Source organism: Callospermophilus lateralis, chromosome 15 (assembly GCF_048772815.1).
Source record: "Callospermophilus lateralis isolate mCalLat2 chromosome 15, mCalLat2.hap1, whole genome shotgun sequence".
Classification (NCBI taxonomy): domain Eukaryota; kingdom Metazoa; phylum Chordata; class Mammalia; order Rodentia; family Sciuridae; genus Callospermophilus; species Callospermophilus lateralis.
The window spans coordinates 24,774,975-24,795,905 of NC_135319.1; the positions used below are offsets into that span (position 1 = coordinate 24,774,975).

General features: G+C 45.4%; 2 pseudogenes; both read left to right on the top strand.

Annotated features, from left to right (window-relative positions):
• Nucleotides 1-3,387: 3,387 nt before the first annotated feature.
• On the top strand, nucleotides 3,388-6,247 carry LOC143381568 (RNA exonuclease 5 pseudogene; annotated as a pseudogene).
• Nucleotides 6,248-13,846: 7,599 nt separating this feature from the next.
• Nucleotides 13,847-16,706, top strand: LOC143381569 (RNA exonuclease 5 pseudogene; annotated as a pseudogene).
• The last annotated feature ends 4,225 nt before the right edge of the window (nucleotides 16,707-20,931 follow it).

The following is a 20,931-nucleotide window of genomic DNA, read 5'->3' on the forward strand; positions in this document are numbered from 1 at the left end:
ACCTCCGTGCCCCTCTGAAAAACCAGCTTCTACCTCAGAGCAAAGCCTGTCCAAGGAGGGGACATGACCTTTGTCCTTGGAAAGACCCACAGAGCACTCCTGGGGCACATTCCCACCCCGCTAAGTGGTTTGTCTACAAATAACAGGAGAGATCTGCTGGACCAGGTGTCCCTGACTCAGTCAGGCTAGGTGGGGACCCATAGCAAGCCGCTAGCAGCCACCAATCAGCAGCATGAGACAGGGAAATACCTGGGATGCCACATGACCCTCCCAGTAGTTTATGGTGTTGGGAAACCATGTAGTTCATCAAGAACACCCTTCTTGGTGTAAACCAATCAGTTCAAACGAATCCCCCTCTCGTAGTAACCAATCATCACTACCCAACTTGTTCCCGTCGGTGAATGTGCTAATCACGTTTTAGAGTTGTTATTTGATTTTCCCGCAGTGTGTGATGATTTGCCAAGAGATGCTATGCTATGATGTTTGTGGGGGGGTCCCTGCCTTCTCCAAAGAATGTATAAAACTGCTGCAAACCCTGGGCTCGGGGCCTCTCAGCGTCACCAGTTGCTGTGTGCGCCCAGAGGACCCAGCCAGCTCGCAACAGACACCTCTTTGCTGCTTACATCGATCCTGGTCTCTGGTGGTATTTTGGGGGTCCAGAATTCGAGCCTAAAACCTCCCTCCTCCTCTCTCCCCTTTTCCCTATCTAAAGCTCATCTATTTTTCCCATGCTCCCCACAACCCGTCCCCATTATAAATCACCATCCTTGTATCAGACAATACATTCAGCATTTGGATTTTTAGGGCCGGCCTACTTCACTCAGCATTTTATTCTCCAACTTCATCCATTTACTTGCAAACGCCATGATTTTTTTTTCTCCTTTAATGCTGAGTGATATTCCATTGTGTATATATGCCACATTTTCTTCATCCATTCATCTAATGAAAGGTATACCCAGGTTGGTTCCACAATTTAGCTATTGTGAATTGTGCTGCTGTAAACATTGATGTGGCTGCGTCGTTGTAGTATGCTACTTCTAAATCCTTTGGGTATAACCCGAGGAGCGGGATACCTGGATCCAATGGTGGTTCCGTTATGAGGCTTCCAAGGAATCTCCCTACCGCTTTCCATATTGGCTACACCAATTTTCAGTGCCACCAGCAATGTGTGAAGGTGCCTTTGCCCCCGACTTCCCTGCGAAAACTTATTGTTGTTTGTATCCTTAAGAGCTGCCATTTTTACTGGAGAGAGATGAAATCTTAGAGTGATTTTTTATTTGCATTTCTCTAATTGCCAGAGATGTTGAACATTTTTTCATAAATTTGTTGATTGACTGTATATCATTTTCTGAGAAATGTCTGTTCAGTTCTTTGGCCCATTTATTCATTGGCTTATTTGTTTTTTCGCTATTAAGAGTTATGAGTTCTTTATAGAGATTTTTATATATAGATAGATAGATAGATATAGATGAGTGCTCTATCTGATTTGTGTGTGGTAAAAATTTCCTCCTATTCTGTAGGCTCTCTGTTCACCTCACTTATTGTTTCTTTTGCTGCAAAGAAGCTTTTTAGTTGGAATCCATCTGATTTGTTGATTCTTGATTTTATTTCTTGCACTATAGCAGTCTTATTAAGGAAGTTGGGGCCTAATCTCACATGATGAAGATTAGGGCCTACTTTTTCTTCTGTTAGACCCAAGGTCTCTGGTTTAATTCCTAGGTCCTAGTTCCACTCTGGATTGAGTTCTGTGCATGGTGAGAGACTGGGGTTTTAATTTCATTTTGTTGCCTATGGATTTCCAGTTTTCCCAGCACCGTTTGTTGAAGAGGCTATCTTTTCTCCAAAGTACGTTTTGGGCACCTTTGTCTGATAGAAGATAATTGTAATTTAGTGGGTTAGTCTCCGTGTCCTCTATTCTGTACCATTGGTCTACCAGTCTGTTGATATACACAAGGGAATGTTACTCAGCAATAAAAGAGAATACCATCATGGCATTTGCAGGTAAATGGACGGAGATGGAGGAGATGATGCTAAGTGAAGTCATCCCAAACCAAACAAACGAATGCCAAGTGTTTTCTCTGATATAAGGAGTCTGGGTTGGGGAGCATGGGAGGAAGAGATGAACTCTAGATAGGGGAGAGGAGTGGGAAGGGAAGGGAGGGGGCAGGGGGTTAGAAATGGTGGTGGAATGTGATGGACATCATTATCCAAACTACACGTATGAAAACATGAGTTGGTGTGAATATACTTTATCTACAACCAGAGATGTGAATAATTGTGCTCTATACGTATAATACGAGTCGTAATGCATTCCGCTGTCATATATATATATATAAAAAAAAACTGAATAATTAAGCTAAAATAAAATGGATAGAATAGAGAAAATAGTGGTTACCGGAGCGCGGAAAGGGCGTAGGGCTGAGAACAGGGCAAGAGGATGGTTAATAGTTATGGGGGATGCCCTTGGATAAGAGAAATGACTGACTTTTAGTATTCCACAGCATGGTAGGATAGCTGTGATTGACAACAATATTAAATATTTCAAAACAGCTGATTGGGGGTGTATCTCAGTGGTAGAATAATTGCTGAGTATGTACAAGGCCCTGGGTGCAATCCTCAGTACCGGAAGGGGGAAACCTGATAGGGTTTGGAACGTTCCCAATACAAAGGAGTGATACAGGTGTGAGTGACATATATGCCAATTAACCTGAACTGATCATTACGCCTGGAACACAAGTATTAAGAAGCCACACTGAAAAGAACCCAATAAGTTCAATGAACCCATTCACACTACGGGGCAAATGGCAAAGTACCCCTTAATGTGTTCTGATGAAAGAGAAACTAAACTGGACTTTGGGAGGAGGAAAGACCTGGGTTCTTGTACGGTAATCCTTTTTTTTTCCCCCCCTTTGGTACAGGGAATTGAAAACAGGGGCACTCAATCACTAAGTCACATCCCCAGCCATATTTTGTATTTTATATATATATATTTTATCTTGAAACAGGGTCTCACAGGGTTGCTTAGCGCCTCTCTAAGTGGCTGAGGCAGGCTTTGAATTCACGATCCTCCTGTCTCAGCCTCCAGAGCCGCTGGGCTGTCATCCTCTCTTTCATTTTAGTAGTCATTTTACCTACATAGGCCTCAAGCACGTATTAGCAAACTTAGGTCAAATTTGTTTTCTGCTCCCTGTGTTTTACAGTAATGTTGGGGAACTCGTGATTGTAGGGGTACAGAAACACTGAAGACCTTTAGTTATTTTTGTCTTTACGCTTTTTTTCTTTTCCTTTTTCAAGTCTTTGCTACGTATACAGCACAATTCTGAGAAAATATGAAACCCAGGGCACGGTCCTGTCCCCTGGAACTTAACGAATCTGGGTAAAGAAACCATGAAACTACTGGAAGGTAATGCACTGTAAAGGTCCCCCAAAGGCAATACGCTGGAATACAAAGGGAAGATTTGGCTGAAGTTGCAACAGGGGTCCACTGGATGCTTTGACTACATCCCTTGTCGCTTTGAAACTTACATGTCTGTTTCTCTTTTCCCCAACCTTCTCCTCCCTGATCTTCTTTGCCCTAACCTTCTCCTCCTGATTTTCTTTCCCCTACACTTCTCCTCCCTGATCTTCTCATTTTCTTTTCCCTAAACTTCTCCTCCCTGTTCTTTTCCCCCTCCCTGATCTCCTCCTCTGGGCTCTCCTTTTCCCTAATCTTTTCCTTACCTGATCTCTCCTCCCTAATCTCACTTTCTCTGAATCACCTCTATAAAAACCCCCTCCTCCTGCTGATGTGAGAACCATTGTTTCTCCCTTGCTGGTCAAGCAAGAAACCATCCTTTTTCCTTCTCAAGAACGTTTTCTCTTGCTGGATTGGCATCCAGGCAGGGACAGCTTTCTACTTTCCAAGGACAGCGTTCCACAACAAGGACTCACGTACAGGATCGTGGAGCCAGAGAAGGAGAAGACGGGGAGGCTGAACAGCCAGAGGAGACGGGTCCCCGCCTGGCTGATGGGGACGCCCGAGGTAAGGATACCCCGTTCGGATCTTGTGGACAGGCAGCCCGAGCCCAAGCCCAAGAGAGCCCGGTTGAGTGGCATCGTAATGGCTGAAAACTGTGAAATAACCCACGAACAGCTATGTGAGTTGCTCAAGTACGCGGTTCTGGCTGAACCCGTTATTGAGAGACCCAGGTGGTGCCAGCTTCTGCACGGAAAGCAACTGAGCAGAACAGTGGTGGTCATCCTTCAAGGGATGAGTCAACTCCACTTCTACAGGTTCTATTTGGAGTTTGGATTTCTCCGGAAAGCCTTCAGACACAAGTTCCGCTTGCCTCCTCCATCATCTGCTTTTCTCGCTGATGTTGTCGGGCTACCAAATCAAAGGGCTGGACATCTGCCTAAGACCATGGGAGGATCTTTACCGTCTGCCAGTACGAAACCCAAGGTCGACCTGCAGAATGACCCGGTCATTCGAAAGTATGGCTCTCAGAAGGTGGGCTTGCTGCGATGCCTTCTGACAGAGGAGGAAATGAGAACATTTGACTTTCCGTTGCCAGGTTCTCCCGGCTGTGAGAACTTTGTAACTACCAGATGTAACGCGTCTGTGACAGAGAACAGCCCTCTCTTTGGGCTGGACGGAGAAATGTGCATCACGTCCAAGGGGAGAGAACTGACACGCATCTCACTGGTTGCCGAAGGAGGCTCGTGTCTTATGGACGAGTTGGTGAAACCGGATGAGGAGATTGTAGACTACGCCACCTGCTATTCAGGGATCACGGAGGAGATGCTGAAGCCGGTGACGACGAAACTGAAAGACGTTCAGGGGCGGTTAAAAGCACTGCTTCCTCCTGATGCGGTGTTGGTAGGGCACTCCTTAGACGTGGATCTCCGAGCACTGAACATGATCCACCCATATGTTATCGACACCTCGTTGCTTTATGCCAGGGAGCGGGGCAGAAGATTCAAGCTAAAGTTCTTAGCCAAGGCTATTTTGGGAAAGGACATTCAACGTTCGGAAAGGGACGGTCACGATCCCACAGAGGACGCTACCGCGACCCTTGAATTGGCTCAATTCTTCCTCAAGTATGGCCCAAAGAAGACGGCAGAACTCAATCTGGAGGCGCTGTGGAGAGCCCAAGACCCAAGAAATGTCAGAGAAAAGTTCCAAAGTTACAGCTACAGAGGTGCTTTAAGTTGTTTCGATTCGGTGCATCAGAAGCTCCTTTTTGTATCCCGAGAGACAGATGATATTGAGCTCCCTTCCCCTGAAGATTGTGAAAGTGTCAGGTGCCTTTCCAACAGAGAGGTCTTTGAGCAGGCCAGAAGGCAAGTGCGCCTGTACCCCTTCAGCATTATTCGGTTCTCTTTGGAGCCTTTTTCACCTCTCGTCACTGAGGAAGTGGACAAAAGGATGCGGATCAAGTGGACAGAGATGTCAACTATCTATGCTGGGCCACTGAGCAAAGATTGCAACCTGAGTGCTCTGAAGAGGCTGTTTAGGAGCTTCGGCCCAGTTCGCGCAATGACTGCTGTCCTGGAAACGCATCAGCCTCATCTCTCTGTAGAGTATGAAGTCCTGGAAGCTGCCCAGCTGGCCATCGAGAGCTTGAATGGCGTTCTGGTGGAAGGTGTATACATAAAGGTACAGAGACCTGTGACAGAGCTCACTCTCGACTGCGACACACTCTTTAGGGAGCTGGAACTAGATTCTGAGAACCGAGCCACTATTTACCTGTCCGGAGTTAGTAAAGATTTCTTAGGACATACTCAGGAACTGCCGAACCTCTTTGGTGGCCTGGAAGCTGTGATCGTGCCTCCAGATGCTCAAAGCGGAAGACAGGAAAAATACTGTTTCCTGAAGTTCAAAACTTCTGGCAACGCCCAGAGGGCCCTGCATGTCCTCACAGGCAAGGACTGGAAGCTGAAAGGCAGGCAGGCCCTAACCCCCAGGCACCTGCACGCGTGGCTTAGGGGCTCACCACCTGAATCAAGAAGGCCCGCAGGTCTCAGAGCGAGACCTCCTCCCTCGGAGCGGGAGACCTTGCAGAACTCGAAGGCGGAAAACGCAAAGAGGGCAGCCTGGCGTTGGAGCCGCAAGATTGGAAGGCTCTACCGAAGCCTGAGCCCGGGCACCCTTTGCGTCATCCTCCTGCCAGGAACCACGAGCCCTCATGGATCTCTCTCTGGCCTGGGACTCATGGGAATAAAAGATGAAGAAGAGGAAAGCACCGGCCCAAGCATGGGTTTGTGAGTCTCATCCTTCCTGGGCGATGGTGGAGAAGACGGGTCAGGCTGCAGCTTCTCCAAGAGACTGCTGGGCCTCTTGGTTCAGTGGACGGCTTTGTGTGGGAAGTTGGTGTGCCGGCTAACGGGTCTAATCCATTGACATGGCATGCACAGGTTTTCGATAAATGCCTAAAATTCAAGCCTTCCTCATCTTAAGACAGGGTGGGTGGGGGGAAGTGGGAGACTAAATCAAAAAAAGACGCCACACTGTGCCCCATGAGTCTGTACAATTACTATGTGCCAATTGAAAAAAAAAAAAATTTATATAATTTTATATATGATTAAAAATAAAGTAAAATGGAAACAAAATAAATACAACTTATAATTAAACCAAAATAAATGTAAACGTGTTTGATATCTCGAGACGTTTAAAATTCTACTCATGCTATGTGACATTTTAAAAGTGTGATGGGATGGGATCTGAGTGGAGCGAATGAGCCCGGTGGTTATGTGGTTGAGTCTCGGAAACTGGTAAGGCTTGCAGCGTGGCTGACCAGCTAACTGAAGGGCAGATTGCAGAATTCAAAGAAGCTTTCCCACTCCTTGACAGGAACGGGGATGGAACTGTACTAGACTAACAAAGGAATTGGGAAGTGTAATGAGACGGTCTCTTGGGTGGAATCCCACAGAAGTCGAGTTTCAGGACGCGATTAAGGGAGTAGCTGCTGGTGGTAATGGCAAAATTGACTTCCCTGAATTTCTGACAATGATGGCAAGAAAAAAGAAACACAGACACAAGTAGGGCACGATGTAACATGTGGGGCATGTTGCATCGGAAAGGAGGAAAGCGAACTTACTGCCCTCTTCCGGGTGGGTCCTGGGGCCACCTGTGGCTAAGAAAGCGCCTGGGGATCAGCCAGAAGGCGTTGCCTGGGTTGTGAGGAAAAACCAGACGACCTCTAGGATAGGCTCAGAACCCTTTAGCTCTCTGGACAGCTCGGGTCTCCCATTATGGCCAGTGAGATGGGTGTACACGTGAACTCACCCCACCCTGCTGACCTTTGTCCTGATTGGCTCCTGTGCCTTGTATTAGCTGTGTGTGTTTTCTCAATAAACTGAGATCCTGCTTTGACTGGTCTCCCTGGCTTGTCTGATTGTCCTCCCGTGGGGAAGGGCTGGGTGCTGGGGAAGGGGGGGCGCGGCGGTCAGTCGGCCCTTCCTTTCTTGGTTCCTCATGGTCAGGGCGTGCTCTGTGACCATGCAGGTCAGGAGGGAAGCGGGTGGGGTGGGGTGGGGCTAAAACCCCCCGACATCTGGCGCCCAACGTGGGGCATTAAGAAGTCGGTTCACCAAAAGTGATACTCCTATCCCCAAGCCAAGCCAAGAGAGTTTTGAGGTAGGGGTCTCCCCAGAAAGATGGGGCAATCTCACACTAAGTACGGCGACCAGTTTTGGGAAACCCTTGTTGAGGATCGACTTTGGTCGCAGCGAGTCAGTCCTCTCACTGCCCGGGAGGAGAAAGGCTTAAAACCTCACTCTGACAATGGCCTCCTAGACCCTTCTGGTGCCTGGCCTGGTCCTCTGGGTCCCGCACCAAGTGCTCTGGTCCTGGAACATGCGGTAGACAAGTCGGGAAGGGGAGCGGCCTATGCCTATGTTGTCACCCCTCCTTCAAGGAAATTCTCCACCCTCTTGTGCAAACCTGGAAAAGCTGGTTAAGCTGCCTTCTTGCAACACCAGTGATGACTCACCCCCATTGTGTACGGCCCTGTCTTGTTAAGACCAGCGATGAGATGACTCACCCCCATTGTGTATAGATTTCTTGGTAAATGCTAACCCTGGGGCAATAGACAGGCCTTATGGTATTCCTGGGAGGCCCAAGATTTATTTACAGAAGCTCAATTCACAGTAGCTAAACTATGGAACCAACCTAGGTTGGATAAAGAAAATGTGGTATATAATATTTGATGGAATATCACTCAGTTTTAAAGAAGAAGGGAATTATGGTATTTCCGGGTAAATGGACGGAGTTGGAGAATATCATGCTAAGCGAAATAAGCCAGGCCCATAAAACCAAAGGCCGAATGCGTTCTCTGATATGTGGATGCTAATTCACAGTCAGGGCCAAGGTGCTAGGGAAGAATAAAGTTACTTTAGATTAGGTAGAAGAGAGTGAAGGCAGGGGAAGGATATAGAGATAGGAAAGTTAGTAGAATGAAACAGACATTATTACCTCACTTACACATATGACTGCATGAGCAATGTGATCTGACAACGTGTACAAGGAGAAAAATGAGAAATTAGACCCTATTTATTTATGATATATCAAAATGCATAATTGCATTCTACTGTCATGTATAACTAATTAAAGCAGATTTTAACGATTTTTTTTCAAAAAAGAAAATTCTACTCATTCAAGAAAGAAATCCATAGTCACTGCCCTCTTTTTTGACAAAATTTATTGACAAAATACATGTGGTCAGTTACGCTTAAGTTGCATAACATGATATTTTGCTATACGTAAATGCTGTGAAATAATAGCTCAAATCATCTGACATATCTATCACTTCAGAATAGTTAACATTTTCTTTTCTTTGTTCGATTTTTGTGGTGAGAACACCTACGGTCTACCAATCAAGGAAAGTCCAGGACCAGATCGATTCTCAGCCGAGCTCTATAAGACCTGCCAAGGAGAATTAACACCAGTACTGCTCAAAACGTTTCGTGGAATATGAAAAGGAGAGAACCCTTCCAATCTCATTCTCTGAAGCTGATATCACTCTGATACCAAAACCATACAAACACACATCAAGGAAAGAAAACTTCATACCAATATCCACGGTGAACATCGATACAAAAATTCTCAGTACAATTCCGGCAAATAGCATATAGAAACATATTAAAAAGATAGTGTGCCACAATCAAGTGGGGTTCATATACAGAAATCAATAAACATAATTCATCACATCAATATACTTAAAAACAAGAATAGTATGATCATCTCAATAGAGGCAGATAAAGCATTTGACAAATACAGCACCCTTCGTGTTCAAAACACTAGAAAAACTAGGAATAGAAGGAACAGACCTCAACCTCATAAAAGCTATCCATGCAAAACCCAAGGACAGCATCATCCTAAACAGAGAAAAATTGAAAGCATTCCCTCTAAAAACTGGAACAAGGATGTCCTCTTTCAAATGAGTAGACTTTGCTAAGGCACTTTAACATGTCTCCAAACACCAGAGGAAAAATCACTGAGAACGCTGCGCCTACCTCAACTAATTTTTTCAGAACTTCCTGCCACCCGCTTTCTGCCTAGCTGGCCTCCATATCTAGCAAGGTCCCTAGCTCTGGGCGGTATCCACATTCATGACTCCTCCTATGCCCCTTGCTTACATGACACTGCCCAGATCCTGCCTGTGTCTGTCCTGAAGGTCCAGTTAGAGGCTCAGAACCAGCCCAAGGTCGGGACTCCGTTGCAATAAAGCAGTGCTGGCAGATAAGTATTTGCAAAACACAGCCACAATCAGGTGAGTCATCTGCTCAGTGGCTAACTCCATCAAGGGGCTTCCTGCATCTCTGGACCTAGCTGTATTGTAAGCATGAGCCAAAAAGAGATCTATGCTATTTTCTTGTAAAGCCTGATTCAAATGCTCTTCTCTGTTTTGGTTTTACTGCTTTTCATCCTTATGTTTTAATGTTATGAGTGTAGATGATAAATATTTAAACAGGATGTATATAAGGTTAACAAAAAAAAAAAAAAAAAAAAGTCTCCTTCCATCACTTCCTCACTTTCACAGAAGCAATAATGGTACCAGTTCCAGAAATGTTCACTGCATCCATAAGTACATCTCTGCATACATACATCCTCTCATTTTCAATAAATAGCGCTGTGTACACCCTTCTCCCCTTGGTTCTCGTCACCTGATATCTTAGAGATTGTCTTACCTCAGTGGACATGTAGTTTTTCTCATTCTTCTTAGCAGTCATACTATATTCCGTTATGAAATGTATCATAATTTTTTTCTATATTTCGCTTACTTTAGGATGCATTTTAAAATTTTTATTTATTCTGATTTGTTACATATGACAGCAGAATGCAATTCTTTTCGTATTACACAAATAGAGCACAATTTTTCATGTCTCTGGTTGAATGCAAAGTAGAGTCGCACCATTTGTGTTTTCATACATGTACTTAGGGTAAGGATGTCTGTCTCATTCCACCATCTTTCCTACCTCCGTGCCCCTCTGAAAAACCAGCTTCTACCTCAGAGCAAAGCCTGTCCAAGGAGGGGACATGACCTTTGTCCTTGGAAAGACCCACAGAGCACTCCTGGGGCACATTCCCACCCCGCTAAGTGGTTTGTCTACAAATAACAGGAGAGATCTGCTGGACCAGGTGTCCCTGACTCAGTCAGGCTAGGTGGGGACCCATAGCAAGCCGCTAGCAGCCACCAATCAGCAGCATGAGACAGGGAAATACCTGGGATGCCACATGACCCTCCCAGTAGTTTATGGTGTTGGGAAACCATGTAGTTCATCAAGAACACCCTTCTTGGTGTAAACCAATCAGTTCAAACGAATCCCCCTCTCGTAGTAACCAATCATCACTACCCAACTTGTTCCCGTCGGTGAATGTGCTAATCACGTTTTAGAGTTGTTATTTGATTTTCCCGCAGTGTGTGATGATTCGCCAAGAGATGCTATGCTATGATGTTTGTGGGGGGGTCCCTGCCTTCTCCAAAGAATGTATAAAACTGCTGCAAACCCTGGGCTCGGGGCCTCTCAGCGTCACCAGTTGCTGTGTGCGCCCAGAGGACCCAGCCAGCTCGCAACAGACACCTCTTTGCTGCTTACATCGATCCTGGTCTCTGGTGGTATTTTGGGGGTCCAGAATTCGAGCCTAAAACCTCCCTCCTCCTCTCTCCCCTTTTCCCTATCTAAAGCTCATCTATTTTTCCCATGCTCCCCACAACCCGTCCCCATTATAAATCACCATCCTTGTATCAGACAATACATTCAGCATTTGGATTTTTAGGGCCGGCCTACTTCACTCAGCATTTTATTCTCCAACTTCATCCATTTACTTGCAAACGCCATGATTTTTTTTTCTCCTTTAATGCTGAGTGATATTCCATTGTGTATATATGCCACATTTTCTTCATCCATTCATCTAATGAAAGGTATACCCAGGTTGGTTCCACAATTTAGCTATTGTGAATTGTGCTGCTGTAAACATTGATGTGGCTGCGTCGTTGTAGTATGCTACTTCTAAATCCTTTGGGTATAACCCGAGGAGCGGGATACCTGGATCCAATGGTGGTTCCGTTATGAGGCTTCCAAGGAATCTCCCTACCGCTTTCCATATTGGCTACACCAATTTTCAGTGCCACCAGCAATGTGTGAAGGTGCCTTTGCCCCCGACTTCCCTGCGAAAACTTATTGTTGTTTGTATCCTTAAGAGCTGCCATTTTTACTGGAGAGAGATGAAATCTTAGAGTGATTTTTTATTTGCATTTCTCTAATTGCCAGAGATGTTGAACATTTTTTCATAAATTTGTTGATTGACTGTATATCATTTTCTGAGAAATGTCTGTTCAGTTCTTTGGCCCATTTATTCATTGGCTTATTTGTTTTTTCGCTATTAAGAGTTATGAGTTCTTTATAGAGATTTTTATATATAGTTAGATAGATAGATATAGATGAGTGCTCTATCTGATTTGTGTGTGGTAAAAATTTCCTCCTATTCTGTAGGCTCTCTGTTCACCTCACTTATTGTTTCTTTTGCTGCAAAGAAGCTTTTTAGTTGGAATCCATCTGATTTGTTGATTCTTGATTTTATTTCTTGCACTATAGCAGTCTTATTAAGGAAGTTGGGGCCTAATCTCACATGATGAAGATTAGGGCCTACTTTTTCTTCTGTTAGACCCAAGGTCTCTGGTTTAATTCCTAGGTCCTAGTTCCACTCTGGATTGAGTTCTGTGCATGGTGAGAGACTGGGGTTTTAATTTCATTTTGTTGCCTATGGATTTCCAGTTTTCCCAGCACCGTTTGTTGAAGAGGCTATCTTTTCTCCAAAGTACGTTTTGGGCACCTTTGTCTGATAGAAGATAATTGTAATTTAGTGGGTTAGTCTCCGTGTCCTCTATTCTGTACCATTGGTCTACCAGTCTGTTGATATACACAAGGGAATGTTACTCAGCAATAAAAGAGAATACCATCATGGCATTTGCAGGTAAATGGACGGAGATGGAGGAGATGATGCTAAGTGAAGTCATCCCAAACCAAACAAACGAATGCCAAGTGTTTTCTCTGATATAAGGAGTCTGGGTTGGGGAGCATGGGAGGAAGAGATGAACTCTAGATAGGGGAGAGGAGTGGGAAGGGAAGGGAGGGGGCAGGGGGTTAGAAATGGTGGTGGAATGTGATGGACATCATTATCCAAACTACACGTATGAAAACATGAGTTGGTGTGAATATACTTTATCTACAACCAGAGATGTGAATAATTGTGCTCTATACGTATAATACGAGTCGTAATGCATTCCGCTGTCATATATATATATATATATAAAAAAAACTGAATAATTAAGCTAAAATAAAATGGATAGAATAGAGAAAATAGTGGTTACCGGAGCGCGGAAAGGGCGTAGGGCTGAGAACAGGGCAAGAGGATGGTTAATAGTTATGGGGGATGCCCTTGGATAAGAGAAATGACTGACTTTTAGTATTCCACAGCATGGTAGGATAGCTGTGATTGACAACAATATTAAATATTTCAAAACAGCTGATTGGGGGTGTATCTCAGTGGTAGAATAATTGCTGAGTATGTACAAGGCCCTGGGTGCAATCCTCAGTACCGGAAGGGGGAAACCTGATAGGGTTTGGAACGTTCCCAATACAAAGGAGTGATACAGGTGTGAGTGACATATATGCCAATTAACCTGAACTGATCATTACGCCTGGAACACAAGTATTAAGAAGCCACACTGAAAAGAACCCAATAAGTTCAATGAACCCATTCACACTACGGGGCAAATGGCAAAGTACCCCTTAATGTGTTCTGATGAAAGAGAAACTAAACTGGACTTTGGGAGGAGGAAAGACCTGGGTTCTTGTACGGTAATCCTTTTTTTTTCCCCCCCTTTGGTACAGGGAATTGAAAACAGGGGCACTCAATCACTAAGTCACATCCCCAGCCATATTTTGTATTTTATATATATATATTTTATCTTGAAACAGGGTCTCACAGGGTTGCTTAGCGCCTCTCTAAGTGGCTGAGGCAGGCTTTGAATTCACGATCCTCCTGTCTCAGCCTCCAGAGCCGCTGGGCTGTCATCCTCTCTTTCATTTTAGTAGTCATTTTACCTACATAGGCCTCAAGCACGTATTAGCAAACTTAGGTCAAATTTGTTTTCTGCTCCCTGTGTTTTACAGTAATGTTGGGGAACTCGTGATTGTAGGGGTACAGAAACACTGAAGACCTTTAGTTATTTTTGTCTTTACGCTTTTTTTCTTTTCCTTTTTCAAGTCTTTGCTACGTATACAGCACAATTCTGAGAAAATATGAAACCCAGGGCACGGTCCTGTCCCCTGGAACTTAACGAATCTGGGTAAAGAAACCATGAAACTACTGGAAGGTAATGCACTGTAAAGGTCCCCCAAAGGCAATACGCTGGAATACAAAGGGAAGATTTGGCTGAAGTTGCAACAGGGGTCCACTGGATGCTTTGACTACATCCCTTGTCGCTTTGAAACTTACATGTCTGTTTCTCTTTTCCCCAACCTTCTCCTCCCTGATCTTCTTTGCCCTAACCTTCTCCTCCTGATTTTCTTTCCCCTACACTTCTCCTCCCTGATCTTCTCATTTTCTTTTCCCTAAACTTCTCCTCCCTGTTCTTTTCCCCCTCCCTGATCTCCTCCTCTGGGCTCTCCTTTTCCCTAATCTTTTCCTTACCTGATCTCTCCTCCCTAATCTCACTTTCTCTGAATCACCTCTATAAAAACCCCCTCCTCCTGCTGATGTGAGAACCATTGTTTCTCCCTTGCTGGTCAAGCAAGAAACCATCCTTTTTCCTTCTCAAGAACGTTTTCTCTTGCTGGATTGGCATCCAGGCAGGGACAGCTTTCTACTTTCCAAGGACAGCGTTCCACAACAAGGACTCACGTACAGGATCGTGGAGCCAGAGAAGGAGAAGACGGGGAGGCTGAACAGCCAGAGGAGACGGGTCCCCGCCTGGCTGATGGGGACGCCCGAGGTAAGGATACCCCGTTCGGATCTTGTGGACAGGCAGCCCGAGCCCAAGCCCAAGAGAGCCCGGTTGAGTGGCATCGTAATGGCTGAAAACTGTGAAATAACCCACGAACAGCTATGTGAGTTGCTCAAGTACGCGGTTCTGGCTGAACCCGTTATTGAGAGACCCAGGTGGTGCCAGCTTCTGCACGGAAAGCAACTGAGCAGAACAGTGGTGGTCATCCTTCAAGGGATGAGTCAACTCCACTTCTACAGGTTCTATTTGGAGTTTGGATTTCTCCGGAAAGCCTTCAGACACAAGTTCCGCTTGCCTCCTCCATCATCTGCTTTTCTCGCTGATGTTGTCGGGCTACCAAATCAAAGGGCTGGACATCTGCCTAAGACCATGGGAGGATCTTTACCGTCTGCCAGTACGAAACCCAAGGTCGACCTGCAGAATGACCCGGTCATTCGAAAGTATGGCTCTCAGAAGGTGGGCTTGCTGCGATGCCTTCTGACAGAGGAGGAAATGAGAACATTTGACTTTCCGTTGCCAGGTTCTCCCGGCTGTGAGAACTTTGTAACTACCAGATGTAACGCGTCTGTGACAGAGAACAGCCCTCTCTTTGGGCTGGACGGAGAAATGTGCATCACGTCCAAGGGGAGAGAACTGACACGCATCTCACTGGTTGCCGAAGGAGGCTCGTGTCTTATGGACGAGTTGGTGAAGCCGGATGAGGAGATTGTAGACTACGCCACCTGCTATTCAGGGATCACGGAGGAGATGCTGAAGCCGGTGACGACGAAACTGAAAGACGTTCAGGGGCGGTTAAAAGCACTGCTTCCTCCTGATGCGGTGTTGGTAGGGCACTCCTTAGACGTGGATCTCCGAGCACTGAACATGATCCACCCATATGTTATCGACACCTCGTTGCTTTATGCCAGGGAGCGGGGCAGAAGATTCAAGCTAAAGTTCTTAGCCAAGGCTATTTTGGGAAAGGACATTCAACGTTCGGAAAGGGACGGTCACGATCCCACAGAGGACGCTACCGCGACCCTTGAATTGGCTCAATTCTTCCTCAAGTATGGCCCAAAGAAGACGGCAGAACTCAATCTGGAGGCGCTGTGGAGAGCCCAAGACCCAAGAAATGTCAGAGAAAAGTTCCAAAGTTACAGCTACAGAGGTGCTTTAAGTTGTTTCGATTCGGTGCATCAGAAGCTCCTTTTTGTATCCCGAGAGACAGATGATATTGAGCTCCCTTCCCCTGAAGATTGTGAAAGTGTCAGGTGCCTTTCCAACAGAGAGGTCTTTGAGCAGGCCAGAAGGCAAGTGCGCCTGTACCCCTTCAGCATTATTCGGTTCTCTTTGGAGCCTTTTTCACCTCTCGTCACTGAGGAAGTGGACAAAAGGATGCGGATCAAGTGGACAGAGATGTCAACTATCTATGCTGGGCCACTGAGCAAAGATTGCAACCTGAGTGCTCTGAAGAGGCTGTTTAGGAGCTTCGGCCCAGTTCGCGCAATGACTGCTGTCCTGGAAACGCATCAGCCTCATCTCTCTGTAGAGTATGAAGTCCTGGAAGCTGCCCAGCTGGCCATCGAGAGCTTGAATGGCGTTCTGGTGGAAGGTGTATACATAAAGGTACAGAGACCTGTGACAGAGCTCACTCTCGACTGCGACACACTCGTTAGGGAGCTGGAACTAGATTCTGAGAACCGAGCCACTATTTACCTGTCCGGAGTTAGTAAAGATTTCTTAGGACATACTCAGGAACTGCCGAACCTCTTTGGTGGCCTGGAAGCTGTGATCGTGCCTCCAGATGCTCAAAGCGGAAGACAGGAAAAATACTGTTTCCTGAAGTTCAAAACTTCTGGCAACGCCCAGAGGGCCCTCCATGTCCTCACAGGCAAGGACTGGAAGCTGAAAGGCAGGCAGGCCCTAACCCCCAGGCACCTGCACGCGTGGCTTAGGGGCTCACCACCTGAATCAAGAAGGCCCGCAGGTCTCAGAGCGAGACCTCCTCCCTCGGAGCGGGAGACCTTGCAGAACTCGAAGGCGGAAAACGCAAAGAGGGCAGCCTGGCGTTGGAGCCGCAAGATTGGAAGGCTCTACCGAAGCCTGAGCCCGGGCACCCTTTGCGTCATCCTCCTGCCAGGAACCACGAGCCCTCATGGATCTCTCTCTGGCCTGGGACTCATGGGAATAAAAGATGAAGAAGAGGAAAGCACCTGCCCAAGCATGGGTTTGTGAGTCTCATCCTTCCTGGGCGATGGTGGAGAAGACGGGTCAGGCTGCAGCTTCTCCAAGAGACTGCTGGGCCTCTTGGTTCAGTGGACGGCTTTGTGTGGGAAGTTGGTGTGCCGGCTAACGGGTCTAATCCATTGACATGGCATGCACAGGTTTTCGATAAATGCCTAAAATTCAAGCCTTCCTCATCTTAAGACAGGGTGGGTGGGGGGAAGTGGGAGACTAAATCAAAAAAAGACGCCACACTGTGCCCCATGAGTCTGTACAATTACTATGTGCCAATTGAAAAAAAAAAATTTATATAATTTTATATATGATTAAAAATAAAGTAAAATGGAAACAAAATAAATACAACTTATAATTAAACCAAAATAAATGTAAACGTGTTTGATATCTCGAGACGTTTAAAATTCTACTCATGCTATGTGACATTTTAAAAGTGTGATGGGATGGGATCTGAGTGGAGCGAATGAGCCCGGTGGTTATGTGGTTGAGTCTCGGAAACTGGTAAGGCTTGCAGCGTGGCTGACCAGCTAACTGAAGGGCAGATTGCAGAATTCAAAGAAGCTTTCCCACTCCTTGACAGGAACGGGGATGGAACTGTACTAGACTAACAAAGGAATTGGGAAGTGTAATGAGACGGTCTCTTGGGTGGAATCCCACAGAAGTCGAGTTTCAGGACGCGATTAAGGGAGTAGCTGCTGGTGGTAATGGCAAAATTGACTTCCCTGAATTTCTGACAATGATGGCAAGAAAAAGGAAACACAGACAGAAGTAGGGCACGATGTAACATGTGGGGCATGTTGCATCGGAAAGGAGGAAAGCGAACTTACTGCCCTCTTCCGGGTGGGTCCTGGGGCCACCTGTGGCTAAGAAAGCGCCTGGGGATCAGCCAGAAGGCGTTGCCTGGGTTGTGAGGAAAAACCAGACGACCTCTAGGATAGGCTCAGAACCCTTTAGCTCTCTGGACAGCTCGGGTCTCCCATTATGGCCAGTGAGATGGGTGTACACGTGAACTCACCCCACCCTGCTGACCTTTGTCCTGATTGGCTCCTGTGCCTTGTATTAGCTGTGTGTGTTTTCTCAATAAACTGAGATCCTGCTTTGACTGGTCTCCCTGGCTTGTCTGATTGTCCTCCCGTGGGGAAGGGCTGGGTGCTGGGGAAGGGGGGGCGCGGCGGTCAGTCGGCCCTTCCTTTCTTGGTTCCTCATGGTCAGGGCGTGCTCTGTGACCATGCAGGTCAGGAGGGAAGCGGGTGGGGTGGGGTGGGGCTAAAACCCCCCGACATCTGGCGCCCAACGTGGGGCATTAAGAAGTCGGTTCACCAAAAGTGATACTCCTATCCCCAAGCCAAGCCAAGAGAGTTTTGAGGTAGGGGTCTCCCCGGAAAGATGGGGCAATCTCACACTAAGTACGGCGACCAGTTTTGGGAAACCCTTGTTGAGGATCGACTTTGGTCGCAGCGAGTCAGTCCTCTCACTGCCCGGGAGGAGAAAGGCTTAAAACCTCACTCTGACAATGGCCTCCTAGACCCTTCTGGTGCCTGGCCTGGTCCTCTGGGTCCCGCACCAAGTGCTCTGGTCCTGGAACATGCGGTAGACAAGTCGGGAAGGGGAGCGGCCTATGCCTATGTTGTCACCCCTCCTTCAAGGAAATTCTCCACCCTCTTGTGCAAACCTGGAAAAGCTGGTTAAGCTGCCTTCTTGCAACACCAGTGATGACTCACCCCCATTGTGTACGGCCCTGTCTTGTTAAGACCAGCGATGAGATGACTCACCCCCATTTTGTATAGATTTCTTGGTAAATGCTAACCCTGGGGCAATAGACAGGCCTTATGGTATTCCTGGGAGGCCCAAGATTTATTTACAGAAGCTCAATTCACAGTAGCTAAACTATGGAACCAACCTAGGTTGGATAAAGAAAATGTGGTATATAATATTTGATGGAATATCACTCAGTTTTAAAGAAGAAGGGAATTATGGTATTTCCGGGTAAATGGACGGAGTTGGAGAATATCATGCTAAGCGAAATAAGCCAGGCCCATAAAACCAAAGGCCGAATGCGTTCTCTGATATGTGGATGCTAATTCACAGTCAGGGCCAAGGTGCTAGGGAAGAATAAAGTTACTTTAGATTAGGTAGAAGAGAGTGAAGGCAGGGGAAGGATATAGAGATAGGAAAGTTAGTAGAATGAAACAGACATTATTACCTCACTTACACATATGACTGCATGAGCAATGTGATCTGACAACGTGTACAAGGAGAAAAATGAGAAATTAGACCCTATTTATTTATGATATATCAAAATGCATAATTGCATTCTACTGTCATGTATAACTAATTAAAGCAGATTTTAACGATTTTTTTTCAAAAAAGAAAATTCTACTCATTCAAGAAAGAAATCCATAGTCACTGCCCTCTTTTTTGACAAAATTTATTGACAAAATACATGTGGTCAGTTACGCTTAAGTTGCATAACATGATATTTTGCTATACGTAAATGCTGTGAAATAATAGCTCAAATCATCTGACATATCTATCACTTCAGAATAGTTAAAATTTTCTTTTCTTTGTTCGATTTTTGTGGTGAGAACACCTACGGTCTACCAATCAAGGAAAGTCCAGGACCAGATCGATTCTCAGCCGAGCTCTATAAGACCTGCCAAGGAGAATTAACACCAGTACTGCTCAAAACGTTTCGTGGAATATGAAAAGGAGAGAACCCTTCCAATCTCATTCTCTGAAGCTGATATCACTCTGATACCAAAACCATACAAACACACATCAAGGAAAGAAAACTTCATACCAATATCCACGGTGAACATCGATACAAAAATTCTCAGTACAATTCCGGCAAATAGCATATAGAAACATATTAAAAAGATAGTGTGCCACAATCAAGTGGGGTTCATATACAGAAATCAATAAACATAATTCATCACATCAATATACTTAAAAACAAGAATAGTATGATCATCTCAATAGAGGCAGATAAAGCATTTGACAAATACAGCACCCTTCGTGTTCAAAACACTAGAAAAACTAGGAATAGAAGGAACAGACCTCAACCTCATAAAAGCTATCCATGCAAAACCCAAGGACAGCATCATCCTAAACAGAGAAAAATTGAAAGCATTCCCTCTAAAAACTGGAACAAGGATGTCCTCTTTCAAATGAGTAGACTTTGCTAAGGCACTTTAACATGTCTCCAAACACCAGAGGAAAAATCACTGAGAACGCTGCGCCTACCTCAACTAATTTTTTCAGAACTTCCTGCCACCCGCTTTCTGCCTAGCTGGCCTCCATATCTAGCAAGGTCCCTAGCTCTGGGCGGTATCCACATTCATGACTCCTCCTATGCCCCTTGCTTACATGACACTGCCCAGATCCTGCCTGTGTCTGTCCTGAAGGTCCAGTTAGAGGCTCAGAACCAGCCCAAGGTCGGGACTCCGTTGCAATAAAGCAGTGCTGGCAGATAAGTATTTGCAAAACACAGCCACAATCAGGTGAGTCATCTGCTCAGTGGCTAACTCCATCAAGGGGCTTCCTGCATCTCTGGACCTAGCTGTATTGTAAGCATGAGCCAAAAAGAGATCTATGCTATTTTCTTGTAAAGCCTGATTCAAATGCTCTTCTCTGTTTTGGTTTTACTGCTTTTCATCCTTATGTTTTAATGTTATGAGTGTAGATGATAAATATTTAAACAGGATGTATATAAGGTTAACAAAAAAAAAAAAAAAAAAAGTCTCCTTCCATCACTTCCTCACTTTCACAGAAGCAATAATGGTACCAGTTCCAGAAATGTTCACTGCATCCATAAGTACATCTCTGCATACATACATCCTCTCATTTTCAATAAATAGCGCTGTGTACACCCTTCTCCCCTTGGTTCTCGTCACCTGATATCTTAGAGATTGTCTTACCTCAGTGGACATGTAGTTTTTCTCATTCTTCTTAGCAGTCATACTATATTCCGTTATGAAATGTATCATAATTTTTTTCTATATTTCGCTTACTTTAGGATGCATTTTAAAATTTTTATTTATTCTGATTTGTTACATATGACAGCAGAATGCAATTCTTTTCGTATTACACAAATAGAGCACAATTTTTCATGTCTCTGGTTGAATGCAAAGTAGAGTCGCACCATTTGTGTTTTCATACATGTACTTAGGGTAAGGATGTCTGTCTCATTCCACCATCTTTCCTACCTCCGTGCCCCTCTGAA